This window comes from Mus caroli, chromosome 2 (assembly GCF_900094665.2).
Source record: "Mus caroli chromosome 2, CAROLI_EIJ_v1.1, whole genome shotgun sequence".
In the NCBI taxonomy this organism is placed as follows: Eukaryota; Metazoa; Chordata; class Mammalia; order Rodentia; family Muridae; genus Mus; species Mus caroli.
This window is the reverse complement of record NC_034571.1, coordinates 1,277,669-1,299,007: the sequence shown is the minus strand read 5'-3', so window position 1 is coordinate 1,299,007 and position 21,339 is coordinate 1,277,669. Positions and strand designations below refer to the sequence as shown.

At 46.1% G+C, this 21,339-nt stretch overlaps 1 protein-coding gene and 1 long non-coding RNA gene across 9 annotated transcripts in view; one reads left to right on the top strand and one right to left on the bottom strand.

Annotated features, from left to right (window-relative positions):
• Frmd4a (FERM domain containing 4A) overlaps window positions 1-21,339 on the bottom strand; it is a 584,600-nt gene that overhangs the window by 149,278 nt on the left and 413,983 nt on the right. The gene's annotated exons all lie outside the window — the stretch shown is intronic.
• On the top strand, window positions 43-11,882 carry LOC110312671. The gene is made up of 3 exons (XR_003835298.1): window positions 43-286; window positions 7,998-8,104; window positions 11,755-11,882. It is a non-coding gene; the product is annotated as an uncharacterized LOC110312671 (long non-coding RNA).

Sequence of the window (21,339 nt, the reverse complement as noted above, 5' to 3'; positions counted from 1 at the left end):
CAACAGCCCAGCTTCTGCTTCCATCCCTAAGAGGCAAAGCAGCACCCAGCACCTCAAGTTCAGTACCCCAGCTCTCACTGCTCTGCTGAGACTGTGAGGTCGTTGTTATCACTGTACAGTGGTGCATCATGCCTGACTCTGTCACTGTATCTTCATAAGGTCTGGGGCCATTGATGGCATCAACGTCTTAATTTCTCCCATCTTGCAGAGGAAGACACTATTCCACCTTGACGTGATAGTGACTGAGGAGCTACAGCGTTCTGAAAGGTCCTTACACTGCTTTGGAGTGAGTTGCCTGATAGGCAGAAAGCTCTTTGGCTGTTCTGTACTCAGAAGGGATGTTTATAGAATCCTGCTGATTGTAATTTGCCAATTACTGGTGCTGTAAACATTTGTGGAGCCTTGCAGGGATCTGGCTGGGAGGGAGGCCAGAAAAGGGGCCTGTAGCCCCATTGAGTTTGATGGGACAAACAGGGTAGAGGCCTGAAGGCATTGTGGGTAAAGCAAGCCCTGTGTGTCCTTGGTGAGTTACGCCAGTTTCTTCAGGGTCACTGGCCATGCTGGTGGGGATGTCAGTGAACTAAAGATGGGCTTTCTCTCAGCCCATATTTAACTGTATTCCCTCACTGGCTTCTCTACCCTGCCTTCCCTGTCAGATTGCTTCCCTCCTTTTACCTGGATAACAACTTCCTTGCAAATGTCCTCCACAGCATGAATGCACATTGGAGGCACCACAGTGCTAAAAATACCACTTTCCAAAACTGAGCTTGGACACCTGCACAGCTACCGTGTTAGAGGTTGGGGGAGCAGTGGTCTTTGTTGCTCTGAACTCACCACGCAGACTCATGTGAGGTTAGGAGGGTACTGGCTCTGTGGACTCCCATGGCCATAGTCACCATATTTAGTCTTAGGGCTCAGTTTAGGTCCTGTGCACTTCCTGCACTGCCCTGCTTCTTCTAGGAGATCGGAGTGGCCACCATGATCAAAAGAGCACCAGGGGCTAGGAAACACTCACTTGGTAACATGCTTGCCACACAAGCCTGGGACCCTGAGTTCGGATTTCTGATTAATGTAAAAGGTTAGACATTGCAGCATGCACCTCTAACCCCAATGCTGGAGGGGTGAGCATGTATCTCTAACCCCAGTGCTGGGGGCAGGGAGACTCACCCTGCGCTTGCCTGGTCAGGGAGCAACTGAGAGGAAGACACTCAGGGTCAACCTCTGGCCTGCACACGTCTGGTGTACATGCATCTTGCACATGCATCTCCACATTCACACATGCATGTGCGCACACAGAATGCCTGTAAGCTGTAAGGAGCTCTGCCACATAACCACACTTCATCTGGAAACACACAGTGCCCACTTTGGACTTAACAGGCACTCCCTTTCAGACAGACAACTGTGGACAAATGATAAATCCTCTGTCTTCTGTCTTCTCGCCTGTCAGATGATGGGGGGGACTCAGTGGCATGAAAGATTCTAGAATATTCTTCTTCCCGCTATGATCACATCAAACTGCTTCCTCTCCCACAAGTTACTCAGCCCTTGAAGAGGTTGTGCATGTTCATTCAAAAACTCTCTCGAGTTAGGAAATCTTGTCTATCAACACATCTCACTTTTCTTAAACAATCTGGAGCATGTTGCTTGACCCCACTATACTTTAGTTTCCTCACCTGTAACATGACCATAATGACAATACCCATGTCACAGGCGGTCATGAGGGTTAAATGATGGTGACTTATGTAAATCACAGTGTGTGGCACAAAATGAGTATTACACCATCCATTATTATTTCAGTTCTTCATCTCTGAACTTATAAAGTGCACACACTATACATATATATTTATACATGACACTAATGACATTACACATGTGAAGTGACAATATATAATGACTATATACATATATACATATGTACATATACACATATGAATAAAATGTTACCAGGTCTAAATGCTTGGTGGTTAAGACCACACAATGATAGTGGTCCCAGTTTTCCTAGTCAACCCCACCCTTGTCCAGTTCCCTTTCAAGATCTTCATTGCTACCCAAAGCCCATGTTCTCAAGGAGACCCTTTCTGTAGAATTTTCCACATGTGTCTTATTCTCCCATCACACGGTAGCTTTTCTAAACAGTGACATAATTTTATTGTACCTTGTAATGTGCTAAACAGTCGCCTTTAAAGGTAAGTCCATGAGCCATCAACTGAATACATCACTTTACACTGCCAGAGATGATTTTGCACTGCTGGGGCAGTAGGGTGTATGTGTGAGCTCTCACACATGTGGGAGCATGTGCGTTCCGTGCACATGTATCTGTAGAGATCAGAGGTCAACAGCAAGTCCTTCGATCAGTCACTCTACACCTTAGTTGGTGTTTATTATAACGAAGATTTATTTGTTTTATGTGTATGTGTGTACGCCAGCTCATTTGTATGTACACTGTGAATACACAATGCCCAAGGAGGCCAGAAGAGTACATAGATCCCCTGGAACTGGAGCTGCAGGCATTTGTAAGACATCTGACAACCGAACCCTGTCCTCTGCAAGGTCAGCAAATGGCCTTACCCTCTGCACCACCTCTCCAGCCACTCTAGTTCTTTGGAGAATCTTCTCTGGCTGAGCCTGGAGCTCACTGATAGTCGTACTAGCTGGCCAGTGAACTCCATGGATCTGCCGGTCTGTATCCTTTCCCTTGAAGTGGGAGTGACAGATGCACGCTACTGACTTTGGCTTTTACAAGGCTGCTGATGATCTGAACTTAGGTCTGCATGCTTAGGCATGGAGCACTCTATCCATGGAGTTATCTTCCCAGACCTACAGTTAAGGCTCTGGAAAGAGAGAGGGGCTTGCATGCCATTGTACGTGTCCTTATAAGACAACTTTTAACATAACATCCATAGAACAAAGCATGAGGACAGAGGCTGGACACACGGAAGCATAGAGGACAAGCCATGCTAGTTCCCACCACGAGACACAGGGCTACAACCAATGCTCCCACCTCTGGATTTCTGGAGTGTGGTTCTATTTCAAGTCGTCTCTCCCCCACTCCGCCCCCCCCCCCGGCTTTGTTGTTCTGTGTTTTGGCAGCCACAGGAAGCGCCTCTCCCCAGACTGGGATCCTAAAGATCTGTTCTGCACCACACACCCCAGACTACCTCAGTATAGGAAGTGCAGGACCAGGTGGCTGTCTGCTTTGGCAGTGATTTGGGGCCTGAGCCCCTTTGGAAACTGGTTCTGATGGCACCTTGTGCATAAGGCAGGTGAGCCAACCCTGCATTACTTGTTAGCAGTGAAGTGACTTCCACTCACCAATGGACTCTTCCCCTAAAGCCATTATTCCCATAGGGCACCATTAAACATCAAAGGAATTGCCACTTCTAACTTCATCACATTAAAAAAATAAGCTGGGCGTGGTGGCGCACTTCTTTAATCCTAGCACTCGGGAGGCAGAGGCAGGTGGATTTCTAAGTTTGAGGCCAGCCTGGTCTACAAAGTGAGTTCCAGGACAGCCAGGACTATACAGAGAAAAATCACCCTGTCTCGAAAAACCAATAAAATAAAATAAATACATTAATTAATTAATCGGAACATGAAAAGCAACCATGGTCCTTCCTTGTACTTTAAGAGAAATCAAGACTAGTGTCTGAAGGCAAAGTCAGTTATTCTCTGTCTAAGGTTTTTGTTTATTTTCATTTATTTGTATCTTTGAGACAGAGTTCTCACTTTGTAGTCCTCCTCCCAACCCCAAATGACCCTGAATTTGGAATCCCCTACCTCAGCTTCCCAAACTCTTGTGTGACTGGAGAGCAGAGACCTGAACTATAAAGATTAACATTATGAAGAAGACTAGAAACCCTTTCCCACTAGGGCTTCATCCGAATACCAGAGCACAGAACACACATGGGAGAGGTGGGTGCTACCTATGTAAATACCCTGTAAAGGCTCAGGGCCCCAGGCTTAGTGGATGTGGCTCCTTCCTTAGTTTATAGGCTCCTCCCACACTTGGGAGTGGTCTTCCCTTAAAAACTCATCTCTCTATTTCTATCCCTGTATCCCTGGTGCTGTTCTTTGCCCAGGACACAGTAACCTGAAAGCAGGTGTCCCCCAAACACAGGTGACAGCCTCGCACTAAGCGAGTCTCTCCCTTCCCTTTAAATACTAGCCTTCAGCCTGCACATGCTCTCCCTGACACTGGACTTTCTCATCCTCTCTCTGATCTTCATGCTTGATATGCCCACCCCCAACCCCACCTCTTATATTCCTGGCAGCTCCTGAGATTTTCAGCAAACCTGACCTGTTGTTTTTCTCAAATTTCAATGAAATCATCCCTGAACTTCCCTTAAAGTTTTATTAAGAGATTAATAAAATCTTTCATTAATAAGACTAAGAATCCCCTCCCCTCAAAGGAGACTCTGGCTCTCCCCAGAAATGCTAGCATTATAGGTATATTCCAAGATTGCCAGGAGCAATCTTGTCTCGTTACTACAAGGTGCATGTTGTCCACTGAGCTGATGGGCCACTTGCCTCCCCTCATGACACAGCTGCAGGCATTGTGTCCAGCTTTGCCTGCTAGTGTGCCCACCCACTCTACGTGCTGAGGGTCCCAAGACGTAGTGGATAGGTGATTCCTACTCTTTAGGAGTGACCACGGCAGTGAGGCAGAAGAAAAGGTCACTTCCAAGAGCGGTAGAAATGATGGCATATACGCCCCCTTTTTTTTCTGGCCTGGGAGGGCTGGGATTCACTCCTCAGGAAGCCTGGGTGGAGGACAACTTTGAGTAGAGGAGTGAGGAAGAGTTTGACCTGGTAACCCTGAATCCTCCCTACTCAGCCCAGTTAGTGTTCTGATTCCTGGGGAGGGGGAGGGTACGGCATGAGGTCATTCTGTTTGGATTCTGCACAGCAGGTTCTGACAGCTGCCCCTCCCCTGCTACCTTAGGGGCTCCAATGAGTAGCCTCTCCAATGGAGCCCTGTATTCTGTGGTGGGGACACACTGAAGCCAGTTGCTTTTTGCAGACTGATAAGAATAGGGCTTGGTCCCTTCTCCAATATGTAGGAAAGCTCCATGGGGAACAGCTACCCATCTCTGCCTCCCTAGCCATGAGATTACAAGTGTGTGTCACCAGGACCCAGTTTAAACATACATACATACATACATACATACATACATACACACACACACACACACACACACACACACACACACACCACACTCACCAGAACAATAACAACAAAAAACCCTATGGGTTCAGGGGAATCAACTTGAGGCTTCGTATCTGCAGGCAAGCACTTTACAAATTGTGGTATTTCCCCAGTCCATTTAATAAAGGTTTTTATTGGCAAAGTGAGACAGATGAATGGGTAGAGTATTTAGTGTCAGCCCAGCCCAGCATGGAAGCAGACCACAGGCATAGATGGTTGTACAGACACTCTTTAGAGGCAGACATGAAGCAAGAGAGCTGCTACGCAGTGCTGTCCACCCCCCACTGGCTAGACAGGGCCAGAGGCAGCCATGCAAAGGATGGCTCAGTGGGTAAAGATGCTTGCCAATAAACCTCATGACCTGAGTTTGATCCCTGGATTCACGTGATGGAAGGAGAAAACACTCCCATGAGGTTGTCGTCTGACCTCCACACGCACACTGTGGCCCTTGCTCCACTTCCAATACATAAGTCTGTGAATGAATGTGGCTGGGTATCCGTCAGATCATACACCTCCAGAGAGGCACTGCGTTGTTATGTGCAAGAAAGGGTCACTTTTCTTAGTCTTTGAATTAGGCTCCCCTCAAACGCTCCGAGAGACTAGCCTTGGGGACGAAGTCTCTCTTGGGAACATTTTAAAGCTTCTTAGCTGCCCACCAGCTTCTTAGCTGCCCCTCACACTTGCTCCCCACCTGCCTCTTATCTTGTCTTCTCTTGATCCCTTCCTTTTATTTCCATATGGTCTCATCCAAGCTCTCAAATACAACCTGGTCTGAGGGAGGACCCAGGAAAGCCAAGCCCACTGTGAGCGTGGGAGGAATCTCTCTTCCTCGTGGACTTGAATGGTGCCCAATGAAGGATTAGACAGACAAACATGATGATTGCTCCTCTATAAACGCCAAGAGCTACCCTGACCCGCTGGGGAGCCTGCTTTACACAGGATCCCTCCAGGGGCTCTGGAAGGCAGGCAGGTGTTCATTAGGGCATCCCTCCTGCCTCTGTATTCACACAGCCACCCCCCACCCCCAGACTCCATCCTGCTTAGGGTGATGTCACAGGACTGTTAATGAACAATAGATTTGCTTTGGTGGGAGAAACACAGGCTGTTCCAGCTGCGTCAGAAAGGCCTCTCAAGTTTATGGCTGAATTTTGAGGTATTTCTAGTGAATATGGAGATGCTGAACTGAGTTTAACCTTGGCAGTTCAAGCTTCATCTGCCACTATCTCATCCACTGTTTCTACTTTTCCTCTTTAAAAGATGCCTGGGGGTGGGGGAGGGGTTATGGAGATGGCTCAGTGGTTAAGAGAGCTTACTGCTTTCCCAGAGGACCTGGATTTGGTTCCCCGAATCTACATGAGGTGACTCTACTGCCTGCAACTCCAATTCCAGGCTTACTCCCTGGCCTCTGTGGGCAGGACAGTAAACTTACGCAGGTACACGTACAAATACTAAATAAATAACTAATTGTTTTCTGGTTTTTGTTTGCTTTTTTAAGATGCCTGGGTTTGGGAGATGGCTCTGTTGGTAAAAATGCCAGTTAAGTATGAAAACCTGAGTTGGAAGCTTAGTGCATATACAAAATGGTGTGATGATATGTATCTGTGATCCTAGTACTGGGAAGGTGGAGAAAAAAGGATCTATGGAGCTTACACATGTGCAAATAGACCTGCATATACCAGATATGTACACACATATAACACACATACCTAACATACACATGCACATATATGCACACACATACATAACACACATGCACATAAAAGCATGCACATGCCTGCACATACATCTCACACACACACACACACACACACACACACACACACTGCTCTGCATATTTGATGCTATCCTTATCTTGTGCTATGAAGAATAAAGATGTCTTCTTTGGATGTAAACCTGCTCACATCCTTATGTTCCCTGGGAGATGAAGTTAAGCCCTCTAAGACCAAAGAACATATTAGAGGATTATTGCACTTCTCCTGGGCCAGTAGCCAGTGGCCACCAGGAGTCATTCAAACTGGAAGTCCTCATGATATTGCACACTGAATTATAATCTAACAGGCATTAGAAGCTACTTTTGCAGAAAAGGACTCGCTCCTTACTTGGCACAAACCTGGACTTTCTCCCTTCACTTTGCATGGCTCCTTTACTTTGGGCCACTTGTTCACCTGTGGACATAAGCTTATTAATCCTTGTGTGTCCAGAACCTATCGGCCTCCCACCAAGGCCAATGACACAGATACCAGAGAAGCAGAGACATTTTACTACCAGATTACTAGAAGGTTATGTTCTACTTTTCTATGAGGCACCTGCAAATCTCCAATTCATTCCAAACCTTAATTCCTAGGAACAGCCAGGCCTCTCAGGAGGGACCATGACACGTATGAGGGCGGTTGTTCATGATAACAAGGCTGCATCTTGGAGCATGAGCATACAACTGAGTATCAGTATGAGACCACCTTATGGACCAGAACCGAGGCTGTGGTTCTGCACCAGGACTGCTACATTATACATTCCCATTGCCCCTGCCCCATTTCCCCCTCTATTTAAATCCAAGGCTCGTGTCAGTACCCCACAGATAGACTTAGGGTAACTGTACTCTTTTCTCAGGTCCTCTCTGCAGACTTAGAAGAGAGAGATTGATTGATTAAGCCTCTTTCTCTGCTTTCCACCATCACTAATCTCTTTAATTGGCATATTGGGCTGGGAGAGCCACATCTAGTCTCTTGGGGCTGTCCAAGCTCCGGCTTTTACCCCGAAGCTCTGATAATTATTCCATTTGCTTTATTCCCAGGGAATTGTAGAAGAGGGCATTGTCCCAGAATCAGGGAACAGCCACTGAAACCGGAGTCTTGAAATTGGTTCTCCATGGCACATGTGGAAGTCTTTGACGAGGCCAAGGTGTTTGCATGGTCATTGTCATATATTATGATAGCTAGAAGTGTCCAGGAGTTAAGGGTTATTAGAGGGTGTACGTTGCAAAGGTGTGGAGATGAAGAATAAAGGTGAAATTGTTTTTGCTACACTGTCTCCTAATGGACGGAAGGGTCTCTGTGTACTTGGTGTCCTTTGCCTAGCATATGGCTAGTGTTCAGAGATTGTGGCTTTATTGCTACCATTTTGATAAGAGACACTTGCCTTGTAGTATACTGCTGGTGAGAAGTAGAGGTTTAGAGGGGGACTATAAGTAATATAGGAGTGAATCCTCTTAAAACAACAACAACTTTCCTTTAAAACAAACCAACAAACCAACCTAGGCTATGTGTGATCCGGACCACGGGGCTCCAACCCAACCGCGAGGTCTATGCTGCGTAATTGCTAGACATCGGAACGCCAATAGCTACCTCTTAAGGCTTTAGGGACAATAAATGGTCACCTACTAGGTCCTCAGTAAAAATGGTCTATCTTACTTCTTCAACCAGAGACTGAATCCCTGTAAGATCCCTCAGCCCCTTATTGCTCTGACAAAGGACTTATCTATTACAGTCTAAGTCCTCTTTTCATGAACTGTCATCCTCTGCCTTGGAAATCCTGACAGTAAGGAGAACAGAAAGCAGACAGCTTCCTTTGGACCAGAACATCCTCCTGTAGCCTGGCCCTAAATAGCACCCACCCCTCGCCTGTAATCTGTAGAATATCTGCCCCATCCACCGTAGAAACACATTATCACACTGTCACTGCTTCTGTAGAATTAAAATTATGCTCATAGGCTAGGGAGATGGAGAGAAGGAGGGAAGGAGGGAGGGAGGGAGGGAAAAGAAGAGGGAGGGAGAGAGACATAGACACAGACACAGAGAGACAGAGACAGGCAGAGACAGAGAGACAGAGACAGAGATATACATAGAAAAACACAGAGACAGAGAGAGATAGACATAGACAGAGAGACAGAGACAGACACAGATAGAAAGATACACACACAGAGAGACAGATTCACTCTAGCTCCAGCAATATGCCTGGAGACTCTGCATGGCTTTTCCATGTTTATCAGCATTTTAATTTGGAAGGTCCCCAAGTGCCCTCCTGTGGATCTTCCCTGTGAGTAGCTCTTGCTGCTTGCTGGCAGGTATCTGCTGCTGCCTGCCCTGGGGAGATGCACTCTGCTCTGCTGCTGATGTCACTTTCAATACAAGTAAGAATGCATTCTCACCAGGGCAGGAGGATAATGAAAAAGTCCACAAGGGAGCCTAGGAAGGCAGGACCAATTTAAGACTGAACAAATATTTACTCCTGAAAAAGGTTTGTGAAAATGACCCTCCCACACACACCCGCCATCCCCGCAACTATATAAAAGACAACCGAAACTTCCTGCTGCGTTCCGATATGCTAAAGGGGCCTAGCAGAGGACAGAAGACTGCATACTATACCACATCTTAAAGCAAGCTTATAGACAATCACAACACTGATTGGTATTCTCACTGATTGGTGAGACCTGGTGTCAGATATTTACATTAGTGGCTTTGGCCCGATTTCAGCAATCTCCTTGTGCTTGGGTAAAATCCATTACTTGTGGGGTTCAATGCGTAAAGTACTTGCAGGCATGAGGACCAGAGTTCAGGTGTCCAGCATCTACTTAAAAGCTGGGTGGTTGTGCTGCCCGGACGCCTGTATCCCACAATGCATGAGAGGCCAAGACAGAAAAGCCCCAGAGGGAACTAGCTAGCCAGACTTAGCCAGAAGAGTGAGCTCCATCTCAGCAAACGAGAGAAACTGAGGAAAACACCGGATGTCAACACTGGGCCTCCACATGTGATTGTGTGTCTCTGCATATGTTTGCCCCCATACATGTGAACACACATATACACACTCATACACATAAATATGCAAACATTTTAATTATTTTCCTACACCCTATTAATTTCTAAAAAAAAAAAAAAGGAGGCTCACAGAATTTAAAATAGTATAAAATAGGAAGATGGAGACCATAAGGCGAAGTTCTTCCAACATGGTCAAGATAAATTACTATCGTTTCTCATTATCTATGCTTCTGTTTCCTGTATTTCCAATTACACACAGTCAACAGTGGACCAAAAATACAGATATCAATACAAATTATGTTGATAAAATATACTTATGACCCTAATGTAAGTATGAATTACATGGACAAAATACTAATGCCAATAACAATAAAATATTAACATTTTCTCTCACATTCTTTTTTTTGCGGGGGGGACAGGGAGCACACACTGGCCTTGAACTTCATAATCCTCTTGCCTTTGAAACCCAAGTGCTGGGATGTGAACGGTGTGCCATAATCCCTGCTTGCCTTAACTCTTTCAAGACACCACACGGCGTTTGTAATAGCACATTGTTATCACTGTTCTATTTGATCATTAGCTGTTTAGCTCTTCCTCTGTCTAATTTACCAACCAGACATCATAGGTATGTATATATAGAGAAAAAACATAGTGGACATAGAGTTTGGTACTGTTGGTAGCTTTAGGCACATCCTTGGGCATTTGCAAGGTATCCGTGTTATAAAAGGGGGAGTGCAGTCATTCCAGCTGGTGGGCATAGCTGGAATGACTGTAGACAGAAGATGGGCTTTGAGAGCAGACAAAAGAGATCTGGGTAGAGAGCTCAGTCAGTAAAGTGCTTGCCACAGGCGTGTGAGGGCTTGAGCTTTATTACCAAAACACACATAAAAAAGCCAGGCATGGCAGCATGCTCTAGTCCTCCCAGTGCCGAGGTGACAGAGACAGGCAGACCTCTGGGGCTTGCTGATAGGTCAGGCAAGCCTCTTTCTGCAAGTAGACCCATGAAGAACACACCAGGGACATTAGAGAGTATGTCTGCAGCATAGTTTCTGGGATAAACAGAACGGCAGCTGACACAAATGGCTTCTGGTCTAGTCCTGTAGACAGCACAGCACTGCACAGCACGCATGCAGTCTGTGCAGCCATCGCAACTTGGAACACATGCACGGTCTTCTGGAATCTAGTGTGCTGTCCCAGAAAGACCTGATGGTGGATATCTACAGACGTGGGTTTGGGCAGAAAGTCTGGAGGCAGAGTTTTATCAGGGGTTAAACACTTGCCTGTGTCAGTCATCATTAAGCCTCTTGGCACTGCACTCTGTCTTGATCCAGAAATCAAACTACGAGTTTGGCTTTGCTTCAATGTATAAGGAGAGAGAAACTTAGAAAAACACCAGATGTCAACACTGGGCCTCCACATGTACTTGTGTGTATCTCTGTATATGTTTGCCACCAAATGTGAGCACACATGTACACATGCACACACAGCCACAGCACACATAAATAAGCAAAATAAAGTTCATTATTTTCCTACTCCTTATTCATTTAAAAAAATTACAGGAAGCTTACAGAGTTTTAAATAGTATAAAATAGGGAGATTGGCACATGAAGTCAGCCCCAATACAGGCAAAGGGAAACAGTCCCAGAGACCGATCAGAAGGGAGGGGAGTGTGCAAAAAGTCACACTCAGAAAACCGAAAGCAGATGAATGGATCTCACACCCTTGACCTGAAGATGGATGCTCTGGTTGGTCGTCAGGGAAACGGGATGGCTTTGAACTGTGTTTCTTCTTTGGCAGTTTGGCAAGCACATCAGAGGTGTAAATGAGAGAAGCACCGTGTGCACTGGGGTGGCAGAGAGGGTAACTCCCTCTACTCCCTGATTCGGACAGATGGACAGACGGACGAACGGACGACCCTGCTTTAGCATAACACTCAGCCTCTCAAGAGATCTCTCTTTTGATGAAAATGCCCCTTCCTTTTTTGTTCTGAACAGCTACTTCCTTCCTGACTCTGCTTGGCAGCCTTGCACTTTGTGGTAAGTAATGCTTGGTTTACATACAAATGTTGGGTACCTGCTTCCCCTGACCCAGCAGCTCTGTAGCTGGGCTCACTGAGCCCTGAGCCCTCAGGCGGGGACTTTAAGTCATCATGAGGCATCTGCCCCAACACGTTTCTGACTTTGCTTAGAAAGTTGATTTGTGTATCTCTGTAGTGTATATCTCTATTTGTCCGTGTGGCAGGCTCTAGAATAAGGAGTTAAGACTGCGCGTGTCTGTGAGGGAATTCTAGACAAGGGAAGACCCACTCTAAACTCCATTCCAGGAGCTAAGGTTCCAGAGGACTCTATAACAAAGGAAAAGGAGTGAGCCGAAGCCCCACCTTCAGCTCTCTGCTTCCCGACTCTAGACGCACAGTGGCCAGCTACCTCAACCTCTGTCCTCTATAAACTCTCCACTAAATAAACTGCATCCTTTGAGTGTAAGCCCAAATAAAGGCTTCTGTCCCTAAGCTGTTTTTCTTGGGTCTTTGTTGCAGCAATTGGATAAGTAACTAACACAGTTCCTTCATTTCCACTGAGCTGGGTGGTGAGTGTGGACTGATTGCAGGGATGGATAGATGGATGGATGCACAGATGAATGAGCGCATGGTGGCTGGATGCATGGTGAAGGAGGGAGAAGATGAGCTTTCAGATTTATTGAAACCAACATGAGCCTGGGTTCTGTTCCCTTAATCCTGTAAGCCTTTAGCTAACTCACCTGCTCAGCTCTGATTCCTGCCAAGTTCAGCCTCTCCCAAAGCTACTTGATGATCTCTGACTTAGGAGGGCTCAGGGGGGTGTCTGTTTTTTTTTTTTTTAATTTCCTCCTCCCTCTCCCTCCCTCTCCCTTTCCACCCTCCCTTCTGTCAGCCATTTCTGCTTTCCTTTCTGCAGTGCTTGGGATGGAACCGAGGGCCTTGCACAGCCTAGGCAAGTGGGTGACAACTTAGCTACATCCTATAGCCCCAGTCTCTGATTTTTAAAAAATATACATGATCTTGCTATATAGCCCAGGTTAGCCTCTAAATCACGATCCTTCTGACTCAGCCTGTTAAGTACTGAGTTGATGGGGTTGTATTCTCACAGCTGGTTCAGGGAAGCAGCTTCATCCACTGGGAATTTCTCTTTGCTCACTGGGACTCTTCAGCTATGGGTCCAGCATTGAGGGCCCACTGTGTCCCACTCCTGCTAGCAATCTGAGGAAGCTGTACCAGTGTGACTAAAGGAGATGCAGGGTAAAGGCAGGCTTTCCACAATTCCCTTTTCTCCTCCTGGTCTCTTCTTGTCCTAAACATTTCATTAACTGTATCTGGGGCTGGCAGGGCGTTCTGCAACATTTAACTGGAAGACTCTTAATGAGGCGGTTCCCATGCAATGCCTCAAACCCTCTGACCCCTCCTTGTCACTGCCACTGGAGCCTAGCCATGACCTCATCTGCAGATGCATTGTGTATTTCCTCAGCTGGCCTTGCTTGCTCTCTTGAGGCCTCACATTCTCCTTTCTGGAATAGAGTTAATAGGCTTTGCATTCATAATAGTCTGTCAGTCTGTAAGAGGGAAATCATCACAGGCTATGACCCCAGGGCAGTCAGTGTCATCAGCTGCCAGGCTGAGTGTCCATTGAGCTTGGAGCTGTCACCTCTTCCCTTCATATGTAGGAGAAAAGGTCAGACTGTGGCCCAAGTCACAGGCACAAAGGAGATGTCATTGTCTGCATAGCTGCCTTTCCCAGTCTCTCAGTCAGCCTGGCTGACTTCCCAGGAAGTCAAGGATGTGTTCAAAGGGAATGATGAAAGGCCATGAAAGTGTATCTTCCTCCAAAGCCACGAGGATGTGGGATGCAGCTCGGTGGTGATGCGTTTGCCCACCATGTGCAAAGTTCTGGGTTTCAGTCCCCAGACAGTCAACAACCAGAAAAACGAGGATGGGGCTTTCCACACCCAGAGGCGCCACCTCCCTTCCCTTCCGGGCAATGAAGAGGTCAGAAGATGTGAGTTACTGCTTAGGTACATACAAGTTCACGCAAGAGCAGAGGTCAAGACTTTTACCCCCAACTCCACTGACTTCAGAATTTTGCAGTTCAGAGTACAGAAAAGTTGGGATCTACAGCCTATCATGGACTTGGTTTAACCCGGTCCTACCCCAGAAGACCCCATCCTTGACCTCAGCCAGCACAATCCCAGCACAGCCACCTAATATGTAGCGGCAGCTTCCCACCCTGGGGCTCACCCAACGTCTCTGTTGGAGATCCTGCTTGGCTACACTGTAGCCTTGGTAACTCGCCAGGTGTCCACACCTGGATCTCATATCTGGATTTCTGTTCTCCAGGGAGTACCTTAAGGTAGGGGGCTGGACTAGAAGAGAGATGTGCTTTCCATACCTTGAGGCACCACCTCATTTCCTTATCTTCTGGAAAATGAAGAGGCGAGAAGATGCTAAGTGAGTTCCCATTGTGCCTCTCTGTGAAAACACAGCCTATGCACTATAGTAAGCATTTCTTTCTTTCTTTTTCCCCCTTAAGGGGCTATGATATGAATTTCTTGAGTAGAATTATTATCATCATCATCATCATTTTAAAGATGTATTATTTTATGTATGACTACACTGTCACAGTCTTCAGACACACCAGAAGAAGGCATCAGACCCCATTACAGATGGTTGTGAGCCACCACCCTGTGGTTGCTGGGAATTGAACTCAGGACCTCTGGAAGAGCAGTCAGCCCTCTTAACCACTGAGCCATCTCTCTAATCCCAAGTACAATTATTATTAACACAGACATGGGCACCTGAGTGGTGGAATGCTGCTGGCCTGCCATGACCAGGTCCCTGTTCCAGCCCCAGCAATGCCCTGACCAAGCCAACTTAAACCCAAGCTCACTTTCTTTGCTAATGAGGTGTTGGTTACCCAGATGTTTTCCAAGCAGCTCAAGGCATTAGGTGCATTTTACAAAAGTTGTATTTAATAATAATAAAAAATCTACCTTCTAACATATGTAACCTAAATCGATAGTGTTGTTTTCAAGTATGTGACTGACTACATGTCTCATGGCTGAGCAGCCAATGTCTAGAATTATTCGTTACACAAAACTGATGCTTTATACCCATTAAATAAGGTAGAAGGTAAAAATTTAAGATCCATGATTTTTTTTATAAATCGGGCAAGGGAGTTGGACATGCCTACAAACAGGTCCTTTTCACTACTATTAATTGATAATCCAACCACTATGCCATTTTTATTGTCTCAGCTTTCTAATGACTCATGGATACAGCATATTAAAAATTAAAGAATAAAAACAATAACTACAAGTATCCAGTGATGTCACAAAGCACAGTCATTTGCATGTCCTCTGACCCTTGGCCTTTGCTGGGATAAGGCTCCTCCAGGGAAGATAAATTCACACATTTTATGCAAGTAAGAACCTCAGATTTTTTTCTATTAATCTCCCTTTTTTTCTGACTAGTCTAGGAAGGAAATCTCAGTGATTTGAGATATGGCTCATTTCCTCCTGGCCTAAATTTTTTTTGGGGGGGTGGGGATGTCACGTAAATATCATTTGAAGTAACATGTCTCGCTTTTCAAGAACATAAGGCACACATGTTCTTTTTCTGTTACGTGCCACAGAAACATTGCAACATGTCTGACTCTATATAGCCTTCACTCTGAATAAGTCACCCAATGGCCCTGAATAGAAAGCCATGCTGTTGATGGCCACAGAGTGATCGCTTCCCAGGATGCAATGCAGAGCAGGCTCCCAGGATGCAATGCAGACTGGACACCTGGCTCAATGGCAGTAACGAGAGACAAAGGGCATAATGTGGGTTCTGCGTGCTTAAATCATTGTCCACATAAAGAAAGCCACACAGACTTCATTGCTGGTCTTTTCCGTGTGTCTTTTGTTCCTCGATGACAGAGAATTGCCTCTGTATGAGAGCCACCTTTTATAACTCAGCATCCAGGCAAGAACAGAGCTCTGGTGACTTTTGCTTACTCTGGTTTCTTGTCTACACACCTGGGAGGACAACAAGAAACTTTCCCAGGAGTTCAAAGCCCGAGTATTTATTTGTGAAAGCAGAAAAAAAAAAAGCAAGATCAGGAGGGAAGGACAGGGTCTCCTGAAGGATAGCAGCTCAAATCCCTGCATGGGCACCACTCTGTTGTCCACCCCAGAACCTGCATCCTGTCCTGCATGGCTAGCGTGCTTCATAAGCATGGAGTTGAGATTAGTTTTGAAACAACAACAAAGCAAAAACCAAACCAATTACAACAGCAAAATCTGGTCCCAGGGTCCCAGAGTTCTTCCTACTCAGTCTCTCTGGACCACTGCCAAGAAGAAGTAAAACTTTCCACCCACAGTGAGCGGGGTCTGGCTCATAAGAGTACAACACAGCTTTCTCTCACTGTTCCTGAGAGCTCTTCAAGGCTAGAGCAGTGTCCCATGGTGCATTCCTGCCTACCAAATGCCCAGTCTTGAACTCTGGGTGAAGGCATAGATAAGCAAGCAAACAAAACCACCTGACTTTCCTCTAAATGCTCCTGAGAATTCCCCAGTCCAATGAACACTCAGAACCAAACTGCTTGCTCAGCTTCAGTGGGTTACCTTGTGGCAATGACCAGTGGCTTCTCCCCAAAGCCACAAAGACTGGCTGGGGGAAGGCAGGGGATCTAAGGGGCTCAGAGGGCCTTTGTGTAGGTACAAGACTAGCCAAAGTCCCTTCTATGGCCTACAAGAATACACACATGTCAAGACAAGCACATTGCATGCTTCAGATGCCTGTAATTCGGGTCGTCTGTGGTAGGACACACATCTGCTCCTCTTAGAAGGTTAAGTCAGAAAATTTGTGTCAGGTCAGAGTAGACTGCACAGTGGTGTCATAGACAACTTGGGCTGCACTGTGAGACCACATTTTAAACAAAAGAAAGCAAAACATGTAATTTTGTAAAGTTCAATTATGCCTCAAAACAACTGTTAAAAGATGTCTTTGAAACAAAAAGTGGGTATTCAGTTGTGCTGAAAATTCAAAGACCAATCAGCTCAGGAGATAGCTCCTTTGGCACTGTTTACCTACCATGCTTGAAGCCCTGGGATCCATCTCCAGCACAAAACTAGCTGTGGTGCCCATGTATGAAATCCCAGTGCAGGCAGGAGGATCAGAACTGTAACGTCATCCTCAGTCACATGGAGAGTCTGAAGCCAGTTTGATGTTGTCTGGCCCTCCTCCCAAATTAGGAGTTTTTTGAAAGAAATCTAGAGTAAGTCTGTCAGCCATTGTCATTAGTTATGGGGACTTTAAGATAATCTCTGTCACACACACAGACACAAGGCATGTGCCTGTGTGTGTGCACAAATATCTCACACATACTCATATACAAATACATATACACATACATATGTTGGACATATGGTCTAACTGGACCCACAGAAAGAGGTTCTCATTGCTGAGAGTATGTGAACTAGTTATTTTAAAAAGACCATATATCCAGGTAGCAAAGCCAGCTTTGGTTTCCGGAGGTTGTAGGATGTGGCTGAGCAGCAGAACTCCTGTCTACCAGGAGACTCTGGATTTCATCTCTAGCACTTCCAAAGCAAAGGAGAAGGGGGAAAGAAATAACTAGCAGCCAGTCTCTGGACACAAATTACTTCAGTCTTTCCGAAAATATAGCCCTGCTTGCAGACATGAGCTCAGCCCTTGGTCTTCTGCTAGAAGAAGAAGAATGGGTGGAATCAGCCCCCTTACCCCTGAGGCTCCTTCCAGGATTCTAAGTAATCATTTCTGAAGAGTTAAGGGATGTGAGAGCCTGACATAGAAAGAAAAATTTTGGAGACTAATTTCATCTCCTGGGGCATCGGGAAAGCTAAATTGATGAGCCTGAAATTTCCCATCCAGTGAGCAGTCTTGAGGATCACAAAAGACATCTAGAGAAGAGGGATGGGCACTGGACGGGCCATGTGGATGCAGGGATTGTGTCCAGGAAGACCATTAAAAGTGAGTGATTTAAAGGCACTGGAGACACAGTGAACTGACAGTTTGAGCTGACAGAGTTGACACTGCCCTCCCATCCCTCTCTGAGCTACTTTAAGACCTCACTCTTAGCTCTGAAATTCTTCTTCATCCAACTTTTCTCTTAGTTCCAATTTGGCTAAAAGACAATCAGATAATTTACTCTGATGGCATGTATACAGGACATGTCACTAAGGTATCATCTAACTGAGCCCAAAGCATCAGAGCCCAAGATGGAGACCATTAGAAAGGGCTAGAAAGAAATCATTTAGATCATGATCTTGTGTGTGTGTGTGTGTGTGTGTGCATGTATGTGTACATGCATGTGAGGGTATGTGTGCCATGTGCCCATGTGCATGTGTGTCCATGAGGAGACAGAGGTTTGCTATACCTCTGCCTCCTCCCTCACCTCCCCCTCTTCCCTCCTCCATTAGAGACAAAGACTTAACTATTTAAATAAGGCTGGCTTAGAACTTGTGATCTTTCTGCCTCCACTCCCAGAGTGCTGAAATTACACCTGATAAAAACATCACTTTTGGATGGTAAAACACAGAAAAGAAAAATGGCCTCCCAGAGCCACCCAGCTGGTTCTTAAGAGAGCTGAGGTAGGATATATGTCTCCCCAGAGCCAGCTACAGTGTTTCCCCGAGTGTCATGACATCGAACCCTATTCCTAGGAGCCTTAAGAAGTTGAGGCTCCCCAAAAGAATTCCTGGACTATCCTGAAGGGTTTGAAATGGTCCAGAGAGCCTGTGGAGGCAGCCACCCAGAGATATGTTTTAACTGTAAGTTTCTTGGCAGAGTCTTACAGTTCAATGTGCCAGATCTCAGATGGGAAAGAAGTGTATATAAGCATATCTCACTTCCTGATGCAGTTCACCTCTCCCAGGTGATTTTTGGGGGAGTGCAAGATTAGGGATATGCTTCCACAGGGGGTTCACTGTTGAGAGAGCCACCCAAATGTAGATTGATTAGCTGTCACCTGTCACCTTGCTTTCAATATTGTCACTAATCTGGAGAGAAAGTTCTCACAAGACACAGCACAGGTCAAGGTCTGAGTCACAGGTTCTCCTAAGAAGTCAAGGGTCCCCTTCTAACCTTATTTACTGACACTGATTCGAATTTTCCAATAGCCTAGGTCAGCAAGTGGCAACAGTATGTAACAGTTACAGAGGGTCACAGGGTCAAGTTTTCAGCCATCCCACTGTATGTTGGAACCTGTCAATCCGAATGGGAACCTTTCAGGCTTTTACCCACTGGCACAATGCTGTCACCCGAGGTCCATCTCATCTCTCCATTCTGACCAATAGGTTCCCAGGTACTCTACCTCTGACAGCCAACCTTGCATCCAGTAAGAAATGAGAAGGTGGGTGAAGGTGGTGGTGGATCATTGTACTCCAGTACTGGGGATGCAGAGACAGACAGATCTCTGGGGCAGGGTAGACAGGAGAATTATAATTTTGTGGCCAGATGGAACTACACCATGAGGTCCTATCTCAAAATCTGAACTATACTCCTTTTGTATAATATGCACATGTCCATTTGCAGAACCACAGAGGATCCCGTGTCTACTATTCCACCCCGAGTGTTCTCCTTTCTGTTTCCCGCTCCTACAGCATCATAGCAGTTGAGAATCTCTTGATCTCCATGGGAACTTGACCAGGGAACATTTTGCAAAAGATGGAGAGATACGGTAGTCTGAAAAGTTCTGTGAAAGACAGGGCAGGGCTCTCTATTCTTACTTGGGAAAGCACTCTGAGCTATAACACACCATGCATGGGTGGCTGACTTAATAATCTTATCTCTTTGCTGTTTCCCTTCTTGGTTCAGTGTTTCTACCTTTAGAAATTCTTCTCTATATCTCTGACTGGACTGAGATTTCACTCTTTAGACTGCATGCTCTTAGGAGATGGTCGGGGCAATGACCATTTTCCTTTAGTCTAGGGTCTAATGTACTGGCTACAACCACAAACATTGAAGAAAAGGCATCTTATGATGACTAGTGTAACTTCAGGGCTGGGTGGACCTAGAAGAATCAGCCTTTCTACAGGCACTTTCGGGAGGTCACCACTTATTTAGTAACACATCTGGATGTAAGACTGGGGAAGCTGTTTGTGAGGAAATAACTTTTGAATGAGCTTCTTCAGTGGTACAGCTCAGCCACTGGGATCCCTGCCACAGGCAGAGCGCCTGCCAAAGGGAACTCCTCGTGTAGTTGTAAAGTTCTTGGGGTTTGGTGGTGGCGCAGTCAATTTGGCCTTGGATGCAGTTAGCATCCTGGTCTTTTTGTTCTGTGAGCTCCCAGCAGCCAGAGGGCTTAGTCTTATGGGGTTTTCTGGATTTCCACACAGTTATGTCAGAGTGTACATAAAGGTTCTTTAAGTTGCAGGCATACAGACTTGCTGTGTGTGGCCAGAGAGGAGCAGGGAGACCTGGGAGTCCTTAGCCACAACTTACGGTGGCTACGACAGAGTGCTAGAGTGGGTGATACAAGCTTAACTCAAGAGTGATGACTCAAGTCTGAGCAGGCTAGGGCTGAGCCCAGCTGATGCTTGGCTTGCTCTGTGGACTTGCCAAGTGTCTCAGAGCTGGAACAAGAGAAGCCCATGACTGGGAAATACTGACTTTCAGACCGAGAAACTGATGGCTCATTCCAGACAGCAAGCCACTGTGTCCTTATAAAAATGGTGCGGTGAGGCTGCGGCACTGCCAGGGGCAGGCTAGCAGGCAGCGTCCCTGCTGTTCCCTGGCTTCCCAGCAGCTTTTGAACATGTGATTACTGCTTGTTCTTTTCCTTACATATCAAAAAACAAAGTAGATTCTAAGACTTGAGAAGGTTATGTACCCAGGGTCATGGTTTTGGGCTGAATTGCCCCTCTCTAAACTTATTGTTTCTTAAAAATAGTTTCATTTTTAAGTTGTGTGTATGTCTCAGTATATGGACATGTGAGTACAGGTGCCTAAAAAGGACAGAAGAGGGCACTGTATCCCTTGGAGCTGGAGCCACATGTGGTTGTAAGAGTCTCATATGGTGCTGGAGACTGAACCTGGGTCCTCTCCTACAGCAGTGCTCTTCACACCGGAGTCACTTCTCCACCCCCTCCAATCAACTGTTAACATCCAAATCATGGAGCCTTAGAAAGTAGCTGGATTCTGAAAGGACCTTTGAAGAGGTGACTAAATGAAGTTATAGGGGCAGAGTCTCCATTCAACAGGATCAGTGTCAAGAGAGGAGGAGGAGGAAAAAAAAGGAAAAAGTAGAAGAAAGGAGGAGGAGGAGAAGGAGCAGGAGGAAGAAGAGGAGGAAGAAGGAAAGGAGAAGAAAAAGGAGGAGAAAAAGAAGA